Genomic DNA, 14,134 nt, shown 5'->3' on the forward strand with positions numbered 1-14,134 from the left:
AATTTTTTTGTCATCGTTTACTCACCCTTCAGTAAAACCATAGTTCTGTAGAAGAAAAAATGACAATGGTAGTCTAAAGTCACCCAGAAAATTTTCCCTACATTCTTCAAAATATCATTTTTGTGTTCAACAAAACAAAGGAAAAGCAAATTTTCCCACTTTGGTACTCAATGGTGACCAATAACTGTTTGGTTACAACTATTCATCCAAATATCTATCTCTGTGTTCATCAGAACAAAGAAATTTATAGATATTTGGAACAACTTGAAGGTGAGTAAATGAATACAGAATTTTTATTCTGGGGTGAACTGTTCCTTTAACTTTAAGTGCTTATACATACTGTATGTGTTGAAGTACTCGTAGATCTGCGTTCATTGTAGATCCATCAGACTGCATTCACACTGCCTGCAGCAACCAGCACTGCATCTGAAATGTTGGCACTACGCTTATGTTTGTAACAAGATCATTTATTATGCAAGACTAGTGTACAAATATTTGTCAGCTTGGGAGCTAGAAAATAAGCATTTAAAATCACATTACATACTATAGTACATTCATGTGACTCATTCCTGAAATGATATTTGCTAAGCAGCTTTGCCATACCATCGTGACCATAATCACTATAACCTTTCAAATGATTTTTTTTAATGAATTTCTTTCTGCTCGTTTCAATAAAAGTGTTCTTTCTCGAACAACAAGCAGTCACACGTCTCTTCGGGACATTGTGCAGTACGGGATTACACACATGCTGCTTACTAATCAGTCCAGTTACATGATACCCACTGTGCAACAGGTAGACTATGGTACATTGACCTGGTGAAAAAGGCACCAGCCTGCCACGAGCCAACGGGCAAAGGTCAGGCAGGATTGTGGGATGCTGGAACAGTGTTGCAACATGGATGTTTCGTTGGGTGAATGATCTCCTACTTGTCTGGAACTCGAGATAATCTGATTAAGCAGCTTTAACCCTGTGGAGGGGAAATTTAGATGATTGAAAAACCCCTTTGCACCATGTCTGGGGCTGCAAGCTCTCACCGTCCAACCAGTCCATGTGGTCTCATCATTGCATCCAAACAGACAGAATTTGTGCGAAAGAGAGTGGAACGAGGTGTGCGAAACATGCTGTGACACAGAATTTGAAATTTCTGTTGAAGTTAATATTCCAGCATTAATTTCCTGATGCACGTATACATAAATTTAAACAACAAATAAAAAGTTGAAGTGCACAGCAAACACGACCTTAACCTGAACCTTAAGCATGCATAATTTCGGGTCCCCGTTCAGGTTTGCAAATTATCTAAAGTGTTAAATGTTGTTTGATGGCAGCGGATCAGTGGGTGGAGATGTAAGGCACGGTTCACCCTGTTGCAGTTACTATGAGGTATCCTGACCTTTGGCATTTGGGAACTTTAATGCATGCAAATTTTAAGATCAAACTACAATAAAAATGGCCCTGTGACCTGTATCGAAACCATGTATATTTAAGGTATGTCATTGAATTTGCTGAAAATAATTTAATATCTCTATATTTTATTTCAACTGCTGATGAATTTATTGAAGACCACTGCACTAAGAGTTGGGGAAGAAGTTCAGAACATGACCTTTTAAAATATGAGTCTGTAAAAGAAAACAAAGGTGTTCAATTATTAAACAATTGTAAATAATTAAGAACCAAAATACATATCAAATAAAATACAGGATTCAAATTTCCCAACGCCACTTTATTTTTTGTTAAAGCAGAATAACATCCTTCATCACATTTTGATAAACACCGAGATCTGTGTCCTGCATGAGAAGCAGAAAAGCATGGCAAGGGTTTAGAGTGCAAGATTCTGATAATAAAATAAAATCTATAGCCTAAGTGCACCTTCAATGCAGACTGGCTAAGCTTAAGAGGAGCTGAGACGACGACCCTCAACAATCTTTTAATGCACTTGTGGGGAGATTGACATTAGACTAGAGCGGATCAGGTAGACAATCTTCTGCTATGACCTGAAGAAGCCCTTGTGTGGAGGTCAGAGCCATACGTAAGTAACATGTGTTTAACATTTTATCCAAGTAAAAAAAAGAAAAAGAATTCGATGAATTCCTGATGGAGGAAGAAAAAGGCGAACCACGTTTCCTGCACAAAGCATCTGGTTCTGCTAAACTGCAAGAATATTCTATCGTTTTCATCTGGCTGGGAGCATTTAGAAAGCACGGTTTTCATATCCTGTTTTCAGCACTGAGGATGGCCTCGAGGTAGAGTTTACGGCTTGCCTAGGGTCGACTGATGTGAAGAGCGTGTGTATATATGGAGGCCTGTATGTGCGTACACAAAGTCTGAGCAAGGTTAAATTCGTACACTTTGTTCAAACAAACTGAAAATCATATTTATGCCACAAAAAGCCTCAAAAGGGAAAAGGAAGTTACATACGCACTGCAGGCTTTCATTAGTCATTCCCCGGAGGAACTTTGAGACTAAGACAAACACAACAAAGCCTGGGCAAGCCTCCAGAATACATAGAAACATCTATAAGAACACTCAACTGTTGTTTGAATTGTTGTTCAAACTTGTGTCTTTTTCAGTAACGCATCAGACTTGAAAACTCCTTGTGCTCCGGCAGCAATGCAAGATGGCCACCTTATTCAGTTCACAATGCCACTCCCTGCCTGCTCCACACCCAAATAAGGGCAAGGGGACCTCACCGGGCAAGGAATGTGGCTGAGTCAGCACGGAGCCTGCTCAGTATTCTTTGTTTATGCCAGAGAAGAACGAATAGTCAAGCTTAGACGGCTCACGTGAGCTTGGGGGAAGGTTGCTGGAGAGAAAAGCTAAATCAATCCAAGATGCAATCCATCTGATCCAGGATTGATGGAGAAGGCCTTATCTCTCCGGAAGGATTCGGCTTTAACTCACAATGCCTTTACCTCTGGATTGCCACCCCGGATGTGCCAGGAAAGAGCTAACCACAACAGTTCTTCAGCTGGCAGCTTTAGCTGGTACACAACGACATAAAGCTTGCCAGTGAAGAACTGCTGCAGGTCAGCCAAGAGGCTCCTCCGAGTCTGTTCCACAGAAGGAATTGGGCGTGGTTGGACCTGCAGGGGTAAAAAAGAAAGAAAAAGTTGTGTGAGGTGTGGCGAAGACGTACAGTCGGACAACAGAAACAAAACATACAAACCAGTTATAACATTAAACAAATGTAGCGATGGCACATTTCATGTCTCATCTCACATAACTCCTATCAAATTTACAAGCAGACGGAGTGGAAACTAAAACAAGACAGAGTGGAAAAAACTAAAACACTTTGACTGATAAAGAAGATATTTGGATAAAGTTTAAACAGTAGCTTTCCCATTTTCACTGGCACATCCACGCAGGCAAGAGAGAGCAGTTTAGTCATGTGTTCTCTGCCCCTGAGGTATTACAGTCCTGCTACCGCTTCAGCATTCATTCACTCCGCCGAGCTCCTGCCTCTAATTGAGTACAGATAGATCCGCTGCCTGCGCACAGGACAAAAGCTTTTGATCATGCCAGAACTGTTCTGCAGCTAGACTATATACCACTCGCACGGCATTAAAAGTCTCCTCATTCAATCGACCTAAGGTTTACTTTCGAACGTGTCTGATTCATTTAACCCAAGGAGTCACCACAATAAGAAATCTCTTGTGCACAGCCAGAAATCAAGCTATTCATTCTTGTCTTAGGGAAGTGCGTGAAGTATGGTTTCATTTCCTCTCAATGTTTCTTCTTTCACAGACAGCCAGTCTCCAGGCCTGACTCGCCCATTGATCTGCATGCTGTTAAAGGTGGCTCGAAAGCTCTGCACTTTTTTCTGCGGTTTAAAGGCGAGAGCTAGATGCAAACGGCCTCTGTGAACCCAATGACCCCGCTGAACGATGAAAAAAAGGGACCATTGCGCCAAGTAAATCCGACTGGATCTGGACTTGACACTCCCTACGCAAGAACACAAACGTTGAAATTTTGCTGCTTCTCTCTCACTTTCTCACACACATACACACATGGTTTGTGCATGCTACCCCCACCATCGGATGAGGTAAAAAATATTCACGTTTGTAAAAAGGTAAAAGTGCATGTTTACATATGTGGGAAAAAAAGTCTAATTCTTGTAAAGTATCATTCATATGCTAACACCAATGACATGCAAACAATAGCTCCTGCCAAACAGTAAGAGTTTTTTTCCCCATACTTATTTAGCCATCAGACAGAAAAATAGACAGTCAATGCATCTACTTTGCTTTCAGTGACGGAAATCACATTCGGTACCAGCTTCCCCCTTCTGCTGGTTCTTGAGCGTGTTGTTATTAGACACCCGGATGGTGAAATTGTCCTTTGTCTAAAGGCGAAGATAAGATCCATCTATGTCCAGGACACTGCAAGCAGGGAGGGCTGACGCCTGACGGCTTTGGTTACAATACTTAAACGCACAAACCACTGTCTAGAATCACATTTTAATATGCTGTCAGTCTGTTCTAGTGACACACATGGATATAACCCCATTGAATGAGCGGCACAGACAAAACAATGCTGTCTGTGCAAATATGCATGTATGGAAATGCCAGACACTCTCCAAACCATTTCATTCAACAAAGGATAAAATCATTTTCACTGGTCGTCAAATGGCCTTTTTCACCTAAAAATGAAAATTCTGTCATCATTTACTCACCTTCCAGTTGTTACAAATTTGTAAACATTTCTTTGTTTTGATGAACACAGTAAGATATTTGGAAGAATGCTTCTAACAAGACAGATATTGCCCCCCATTGACTACCATAGTAAGAAAAAAAAAAAATGGTAGTCAAAAGTGCCCCAAAACTGTTTGCTGTCCTACATTCATCAAAATGTTTTATTTAGTGTTCAAAAGACACAAAAAAAGATAAAAGTATTTTTTCCTACTATGGGAGTTAATGGGGGGCAAAACCTGTCGGGTTATAAGCAAATGTGGTTCCAAATATGTTCCTAATATCTTTTTCTGTGCTCATCAGAACAAAGAAATGTAAGCAGATTTGGAACAACTCGAACTGTGGTGACTAGATGACAGAATTTTCATTTTTGGTCGAAGTATCTCTTAAATGTCCCCACCCAGTCAAGATTCCTGAGAGCCACAGACTTCAGTCCAAGTGGTCAGCGTTGGACACAATGGAGGATGTTTAAACACTCGGACTCACTGACAAACACACAATGCCTGAAATCTTGTCGCGCAGAACACCATGTTCCCAAAGAGAGATTTATTATAAAGACGTGGAACCTTCCCAAACAATTACAGTCAGTCTGACCACGAGCAAAGAGAAAACATGTTTTCCAGTCTACAGCTTTAGCTCCACATCAACCTATTGTGCACACACCGTAAACCATTTCAAATAAACCGATTAACTAACAGCCCAGAGACACTTTAAGACATGAGGACACCTTTACTTTTCATCTCTAGTGTGACAGCCTAGCCTAGTTGAACTCAAAGTCTGAGACATCAGCTGTTTAGGAGTTGCATCCAAGGGGGCAGCTTGCTCACGTCACAAGGAGACACTGAACAGCTTTAGTTGGCAGATGAGAGACAAAAGTGCATTTCAATCTAATTGCCACAGACGCTGGATTTAAAGATAAGTGGAGAGTAGCGGTCATTGTCCAACAACTGGAAGACAATAGGAAGAGGTCAGAAGCAAAATTTTCAAAGCGAGTGTAGTTACACCCCCAAAACAGGAGCAGCGCACATACAGGAAGATCCTTCAGCTGCCACACGACTGTGACAAACATCCAAAATAAATCACCATCGAAGTGCGGTGCGGATCAATGAGTCAATCCATCCCCTTAAGCGGCAATCGAGAAGCAACTGATGGGGAGGGTGGAGGAGGGATCTTTAATTAAAATTAAATTCCGTATTTATCTAACCGGAAGCCCCGCAAGGTCATTTCTAAGCAGAGATAATGATTTTTGGAAAAACCAGCTTTAAAGGGGCACACGCCACTAGTCAGAGGCCGGTGGTGCAGATGTTACATTCCTGTCATGCTTGTCCTGTCAAGCAGGAGCTCTCAGAGGGAGTACAGTAAAGAAAATAAGAGGAGAAAAGAAAGAACCACACCCAGAGGTTGAAACGCAGGATCGTCTCTTTCTGCTACAGGTTGGGACCATAAACTGGTTGAATGCAATAAGAATCTCTGGAAGGAAAACACTTGAGCCCTGAGGGATGAAAGAATACATTTTAGTTATGGAATGCCACATGACATGGCATGCAAACAGATCATCTGAATTTGAGGGAGAAGAAAAACGACCGGTCCTTCACAACTAGTCAGTGGCTCCCCAAACTTTGAGCTTTATCAAATCATGCAGCTTTTTTATGGCAGACAGTTTGCTACGTACATCCATGATCTTGAGACATGGCGAATAAGCAAACACAGAAATTTACATCTGGTCCGGAAGTCCACGATCCAAGTTTTGTTTAATGTGACATCACAGATACACAGAGCTGAGTGTCACACTGGGCTTGTGCATTGTTCGCCACCCTTTACATATGCATTGAGCATCACGTCCACTTCCCTCTCTGTTCCCTCCATAATCACACATACTGTAGTGGTGAAGCCCAGGCAATCAGACCGGGCCGGTGTTCCAACAGCGATGCTTCAAATGCTGAGACTGCTCTGGTAATTTTGCCGTGAATCACGTCATGAGTCAACCGGCAGGCAGCAGTAAAAAACGGAGAAGTGCAGACACTGAGAAATGGATGCCATTCACTAATGCACAGATGAAAAGACTGAAACCCTTGAAATGCAGGAAGGGGAAGAGATGGGAATAAACCATTCTACAGATAAATACATAAGAGCTTTTTGATGATGTTTGTCTTTTTTGTGAAGAAAAGGTGGTAAACAGGAAGACTTAACAGGGGCTCGTCCGGTACACAGACGTCACACATACATCCTTCTCCTCTCCCAAACTTCACCTGGGAATTTATCTTGCCAGCCCAGAAATGATGAAGAGAGCACAGTAGTGTGTGTGTTTACAGGTCAAGACACACAAATCTCTATATATAGCCCGGGTGAACACAATCCAAAAGAGCACAGCCACCCTAAACAAGTCAAGGCTCTGTGGAAGGTAATCTAATGCTTAATCTTAAAAGTCTAGCCAAAGCCTGATCTGTACAAGGATATGCGGAAAAATCATCAGAATTCATCAAAGGAAAAGGCCATTGACTTATTTGCATTTGGATCCCAGCAGCTTCACCTATTCAATTCTTCCCCATAACTAGGAATTTGCGTATCGTAAGGTCTCGGAAACTATTAGCTCCTGTTTTACATGCGCGCCGACTCCAATTCGGGTCTCTGACATCTAAGACGTGCTTCGTCCATTAACCGTTGCTAGACTTCCTCCAGCCACTTGACAAACAGGCAAACACGCAGGCAAAACAATTTGATATGAGGAAATTCCAGCTGGGTCATACAATGGAAATGACTGTGGGGCAACGCGGAAGCAGCAAAGCAATTTCAAGAATTCATGTAATCTCCTGCTTATTTCAGAGGGGCGGGTTGTCTGTAAATCCAAACGAGAGCTCCAGAGGCCCATGGAAGTCACAGAGAGCCTTTAACAGTATGAAAAGCATCCACACATATGCTAATGGAGACTCGGCTGACCAGCATGAACTATGCTTTTTTAAGACCTACTTAAATTACACACATAAAATAACAAACATGCCATGTGTGCACATCTGAACTGCAATGGCTGCCATATGCTACAGGTTATAAAGAAATTGCAACCACCACCTTAAGAAAACAAAGGCAGCTCAAAACTAAAATGGCACGGTTCTTCGCATGTTCTTCTGAAATGCCGATTGCAGCACCAAAGAATGCAGAACATCTGGCCAAGTTTAAAAAGAAGGCTTCAGTTTTGTTGCACTGTTTTGTAAAACTATGGCTATACCCCAAAGCCAGACACACATTTAAACACAATTCAGTGTCACAAAAAGAACATGGCAAATGTAAAAAAGCAATTATCAGGTCCCGGGCTGAGCTCTGCTGCATGCATACATGTCTACATGACTACACAGGACCTCTTCCTTCTCTCAAGTCTAATGCAGTGACAATTTACTACATTCTACATAAGAAAATTGTGCATAAGCAGCATAGAGAAACTTGCAATCTAATGAAAAAATAACCCAGGCACGATGGCAGCTGGTAAACCATGAATAAGCACTAACTCAAATTAAGCTTCTTTCATTATGTTGGCTGTTGTAATGACAAAGCATTGCCTGTTCCCCCCCACAATCTGAATCATAGCTCACAACGTTAGCAACGATCAGAGCGGCAGCTGCCTTTCCCAGCAAAGTAGAGAAAGCAAGAGCTTTGACTCGATTCAGTCATGCTTTTAATAGTGTGCTACTGGTAAATCAAATTGAATGGTAATAGTTCTATTCAGCACAAGAGAACCGTTCTGTCAAAACTGTGGGAAACCTATGCATATTATTAGATAAGGTATGCAAAAGGTCCAGCAAAGCTTAGTTACTCATTGACAAAGGGCAATGGATTTAGCAACAGGATGCAATATCGCAATCAAAAGTGACGCAAAGCGCAGCGATTTTAACTATTTATATTGACATAGACCCAGTTCATCCAGCACTTACCGAAAGCCAAAATATTGCGCTCGAAAGATTCATCCCTCTCTCTCTCACACACAAATTTCTGTTCTCGCTCACCCCGTTCCATTACGCTTTCTGCAGTTCTTTCCGTTGGTTAAGTCTGTGCGCCACGCATTCTTGGGATGCCTGGTACATATGGTATAAATTCCATTCTGTCTGCAGAGGCCCTCCATGCCGTCTGAGATACTCTGTGCTGGACTGACTCCACCCTCCCACAGAGCTAGGCCAGCTCACTCTCTGTGCTGCTGATGCGAACTGTAAATCGGCTGCTCTGAGACTTAAGAGCTAGTCGGCACTCGGCAAGTGAAGTTAACAGGTTTTTAAACAAGCAGTTTCCCCTGAATAGAACTCAGAGGTCTCCCAAACTCCAAATAAGATGCAGGTTCAATGTATGTGCGCCGCCCTTTATGTTTCCTGGGCATTGGGGACAGAAGTTCAATGAGGAACAATAGCACAAAACCCCAAAGTGGGTCACTTACATGGCAGTGTGGAACACAATGCCTGCAGCCTATTTAATCACAGGGAGCTTATATAGGTCCATCAGGGTAGACAAGGCAACCAAACTTACTATGCCGAAGCATCTGCTTTGTAATACAATGAAAGGTATCGCTAGAATACGGTCGTCATAAAAATGACACAATTCTAAGCAGAAGGGTGACTGGACCACATCATAAGTAACGTTTGTGACATCGTTGTTAAGAAAAAGGCTTCCTCTGCTCTAGTTCAGAGACAAAAATGTGGACAGAAGCTCTGCAGGCTCACTTCCTGAGACCAGAGCGGCCAGCATTTGGTCCCACAGGACTGCGGGGCTGCACAGACGGGAAGCTCCACTGTCCTTGAGACAACAGCAGACCTTCTTCTGAGATCCTTCCCTCCCACACTCAACACAACTACAGCCACCTGCCAAACAGGCAAATCAATGTCACAGCCGAGCTTCATCTGCAAAAAAACCCACTCACAGTCTGTGCGGCACGACTGCTGCATCAGTAAGAGGCGATCGTGGAATGTAGGATAAAATCGAGAAAAATGGCTCTCAAACCTTCTCAAAGAGAAGTGGAAAGTGTCGAAGGCCCTTGCAGAACAGCTAAGGGTGTGGCTTTATAGAATGTCTCCACGCCATGATGTTTCTTCTCTTCTGTCCACGCACACAAAGCTCAACTCTCCAGGCCATGTCAGTTCCTTACGCACACATCTTACGAAATCCCTCTAACTGCTAATATACGTCAGTCTTGGTACTCTATGGGGTCAAGATTAAACAGAGAGAATACAATTTAAATTTAGAAAAGTTCAATGTTTCAAAAAGGCCTTGTCATAAACACAACGCAGATAAATGTCAGAGACCACATTGAGGAAGCACTTAAACGTCAGGGACCATTTATAGAAAGGCCTCTCACTGATTTTTTTCCATTTATTGCCTTGACTATACGGACACTACTGTTAGATTTCTGTGTAGGTATTCCTAGCTAAAGCAAGACGAGACAATGCGATCACAGGGCAAAACATTTCACAGACGCATTTAGATAAACAAGCACATATAAATCAGGAAATAATAGTCTTCCTTATCTCAGTCATTGCATAACAACAAAATCATTAGGCTTAAAAAGAACGAAGAGATCTGAAATCACCCTGGGCAAGAGAACAGAAAAAGAAAAGATGATCTAAAAGGGTTTATCGTATTTAAAATGGTTAACAAATAGTAAGGATTCCATATTCCAGACCTTACCTAAGCTAGTTAAGATTTAAAATGCAGTTACAAAAGGATAAAATGTGTTAATTTAGTTAATATGCATTTTATACTAGGAAATAATGCAGGAATCTACATTATAGTCATTCATATGACAACTGTTGCAACAGGAGGACCTTAAAGTCAATACATGAACATCTCTCCAGAGGGAATGGGCCTAACAATACACAGTTACTAACTTATTCTTTAAAATCTGCAATAAAAACACAAGTTTTTAAAATAAACAAATTAAGGATGACTAAAGAAATACTGATTTTATCACAATCTCAGTTCTTTGCATTCTGGTTTGTACAGTAAAGTAAGGTTGGAACAGAGTAAATAGTAAACTGTGGTTTAAGCGTATGTATTTTTCCTAAAAACAAGAGCGAGTCGTGAAATCCATTATAAACCGTTGCATAAACACCAGTTAAGAGTGCTTGTAAACACATGATTCCTGTGATAATTCCATCCATACATTCAAGGAAAGAAAGCAGTCATCTGGTGACGAAGGAAGTGATTTTCAAAAAAACATGAATTCTGCACATTGTTTGCTTAGTCATTTATTTGTAACGACCTGAACGATAATGTCAAATAACATTTCTGCTGGACTTGGTAAATTAACAGGGTTTTAAAACCTACAGTTTTGACACATTGCCCTGCCCTTCTCCCCCTAAGCAATCTTTTCATAACTTACCTTCAGCAGCAAGAAGACCAAAGACGAAATCCCTTCAATGACATACCGAGGTCTTCTCTCCAGATGTTAAGACTAAAAAGGGAGAAAAGTGAGGTCGGCACATCAAAATGAGACAAGTAATCTAGAGGGGGGAAAAGAGCGAGAAAAAAGGCTCGCAACAGGGTGGGGTCTTGTGGAATTTGCCATGCACTCGCCTCACAGGGATCAATGACGATGTATACCGATCACTTCACGGGCGTTCATTCAGTAAATAATCCACGTGTAAATAACAAGTACGCAATTTAAACTATTATTGGATTTGTGGAGATTTTTCAACAATCCAGTTGCTGTTTTTATACTTTTTCATGGGACGCATGAAAATTCCTATATCAGGCTCTAATATACGCTTAAGGCCTATTTCTTTTATTCACGGGAAAGTTAAAATGCTTAAACATGTAATACAACACAGCAAGAAAATCTTACAAAAAAAGTAAATATGAAATACTCTGTACAAACATACGTCCGTATAAAGAAACGAGTCTGATATATTAAGATAAAAGTAGAGCAACGCCCACTGTTACATCAGTAGCCTAGTGTTCATTCTCAGTGACTTAAGTCTGACTTTGTAAACCTACTCGAGTTAAATCGATTTATGTGCACTCTTAAAAGCACGTCAAACATTAAAAAGTTGAGTTTTTCGGCAAACACATTACACAAAGTTACAAAGAGTGAGAACTTCTGAGTCATGTCCACCTACCTGCTTCAACTGGTAGAATTCTCGCTTGCTGTCTTCGGGATCGACTCGCATGACACTTCCAGATATCATCTAACATCATCATTTATTTGATCGGCGAGTTCCTCCCTCACAGTCCCACAGACTGTCTAATAAAAGACGGCTCACGCCCTGTAACGTTACTGCTCAACTCTGAACTGTGCGCTTTCCCAGACCACGTCGAGATCTCTTCCAATGAAATCTAACAGATGCAATTCGGTTACAAAGTCCTCGGACTTGCTTAAAGTTACAACGGAGGTTAAACCCGTCATCCAGTTACGATTTCTAACATTTTCAGGGCGATTAACGTTAGATGTTCCGTTGTGTAATCTATCGCTTCCTGGATTTAAATGTCTCATCCCATCCCACCGATGACACGCGCATCAAATCCAAACATGAACTATGAACCACCTTTAGACATCATTTAAGCACTAGTATGGCATTTGTAAATCGCCTTTTTCCGAAAGCCACACCTTAACCCCAAATAATAGCTTGACTCAGCTAAAAGAGAGAATTGATGCGAACGTGCTCAGCAATTCAAAGGAATGCTATAGGAATGACGAGCAGTGCCACTGCACAACCTCAACACGACACACCGAAACCCTTTCAAGGTAAATTTCAACATCGCTGCGTCCCGAGGCTCTGCTTCAACTCCCCTCATACCGGCTTCTCCCGATCAGCTGGCAGCGCAGTGACGCCAAAAGCAACAGCTGACCAATCAAACACTAACGTCAAAGAACATAAGTAACGCCCACTTGTGAGCGATCTTTAATGGCAGGTCTGCGAGCCAATGGCATGCTTAGAGTGAGACCGGTGTAAAAGATGCTGTCCAATGGAGCCTCCGACAGGCGTTGCGTGGTTCTCAAGGAGTAACGTATTGACCTGTAAGCAAGACTGTGTAACAGTTTCGAGATTTCCTTTAAATCTTACTTTCGGTTTAAACTGAACAGCATTAACAAACAATTGCCAATGCATTTTGAGACCCTTGAGACAGGAAGAACCAATACAATGGCACTTAACTTATTATTCCAATTAAATGATTGTTTATAAAGGATCAAGTGAAAGAAGCATGGCAAGGACAATGCTTGCATTTCATTTTCTATGACAATAATTCCTGAGGTTTTTGGTGAAACATAAAGCTGAATGCCATTTACGCAATTGCTCATTTTGTGGACGGAAACCTTAATTGGTGGCTTGCTGAATCAAGAGGGATTGCAAATCCCTGCCACTAAATGCTGAATGCTTGAAGTCAGAATTTTAGAAATTGGTTTCTTTTGTCCTTACAGACACAGTGTGAACCAAAAAAACGTGAAATAAGAAACAGTGTGATGTATGGATTTTGTGTTATTTTGTAGAATTACACATGAGCTTTCGGAACTGAATAACATCAATAAATGCACTGTAATGCACTGTAATGTATTATGACATTATGTGAACATTGTGGATTTCTGTGTAACTAGTATGCACCCTTATGATATGATGAGGTCAATATCGTATTGGTCATTCTTTTGACGCCCTTCACGGAGCCTCATATTCTCACATCCCGAACTCTGTTGGCAAGCAATAAAGTCACAACACAACGAGGAAGAGCCCATGTTACTTCACTTTAATTTTAAGAAATTATCTAAATTAAGAGAAACAACCCACATCCTGTTATATAGAAAAAAACAGATAGAATATATGGTGTAAATCCTGCAGGGCACAATCCCTGCCCTTATCTTGATTAGATTAGATATACCAATACAAGTTCAGGCCCACTATCTGCGCGTATCTGTATTTAATATACACATCATAGGGTGGTTTCCTGGACAAGGATTATTTTAGACTAGGACTAGGCCTTAGTTAAATTAGTATAATAAAGTTGTTTTTGAAAACATACTTTACAAAAAGCCTACTGTGGATCTTAAGACACAACAATTGCACTGATATATTTTAAGATATGTCAGTGTAAGTTGTTGTTGATCAATACATCTTTATCATGTATATTAGCATGGGACTAGGCTTAAACCCTGTCTGGGAAATCACCAGTGTTTGGAGACTTAAAATAAACCCCATGAATTGAATTATTAATGTCAGTTCAGTTTGTCCCAATTTAAACATGTAAGAACATTTGGGGATGTCGTTGTGCTGTGGTTAATGTTGTTAATATACCTCATACACAGAACCAGTCTCTCCCAGGACACATGAATCCAGCTCTTAAATGGATGAATCTATTGGTCCACTCCCAGACAAGAGCCTTCTTGAGTACAAGAAAACACCTCTATGATCATAAGAATTGGATTGCATTTATCTCTGAGGGGCATCCTAATATAAAATAAAAATTGGTAATATGTTATGAAAAT

The 14,134-nt window shown here is 41.1% G+C and overlaps 1 long non-coding RNA gene across 1 annotated transcript; it reads right to left on the reverse strand.

Moving 5' to 3' along the window:
* Positions 1 to 1,700: 1,700 nt before the first annotated feature.
* Positions 1,701 to 12,424, reverse strand: LOC130428847 (uncharacterized). Its single transcript, XR_008907501.1, has 3 exons — positions 11,778 to 12,424; positions 11,042 to 11,113; positions 1,701 to 3,081 (listed from the first exon to the last, which is right to left on the reverse strand). It is a non-coding gene; the product is annotated as an uncharacterized LOC130428847 (long non-coding RNA).
* Positions 12,425 to 14,134: the final 1,710 nt, after the last annotated feature.

Source organism: Triplophysa dalaica, chromosome 9 (genome assembly GCF_015846415.1).
Source record: "Triplophysa dalaica isolate WHDGS20190420 chromosome 9, ASM1584641v1, whole genome shotgun sequence".
Lineage (NCBI taxonomy): Eukaryota > Metazoa > Chordata > Actinopteri > Cypriniformes > Nemacheilidae > Triplophysa > Triplophysa dalaica.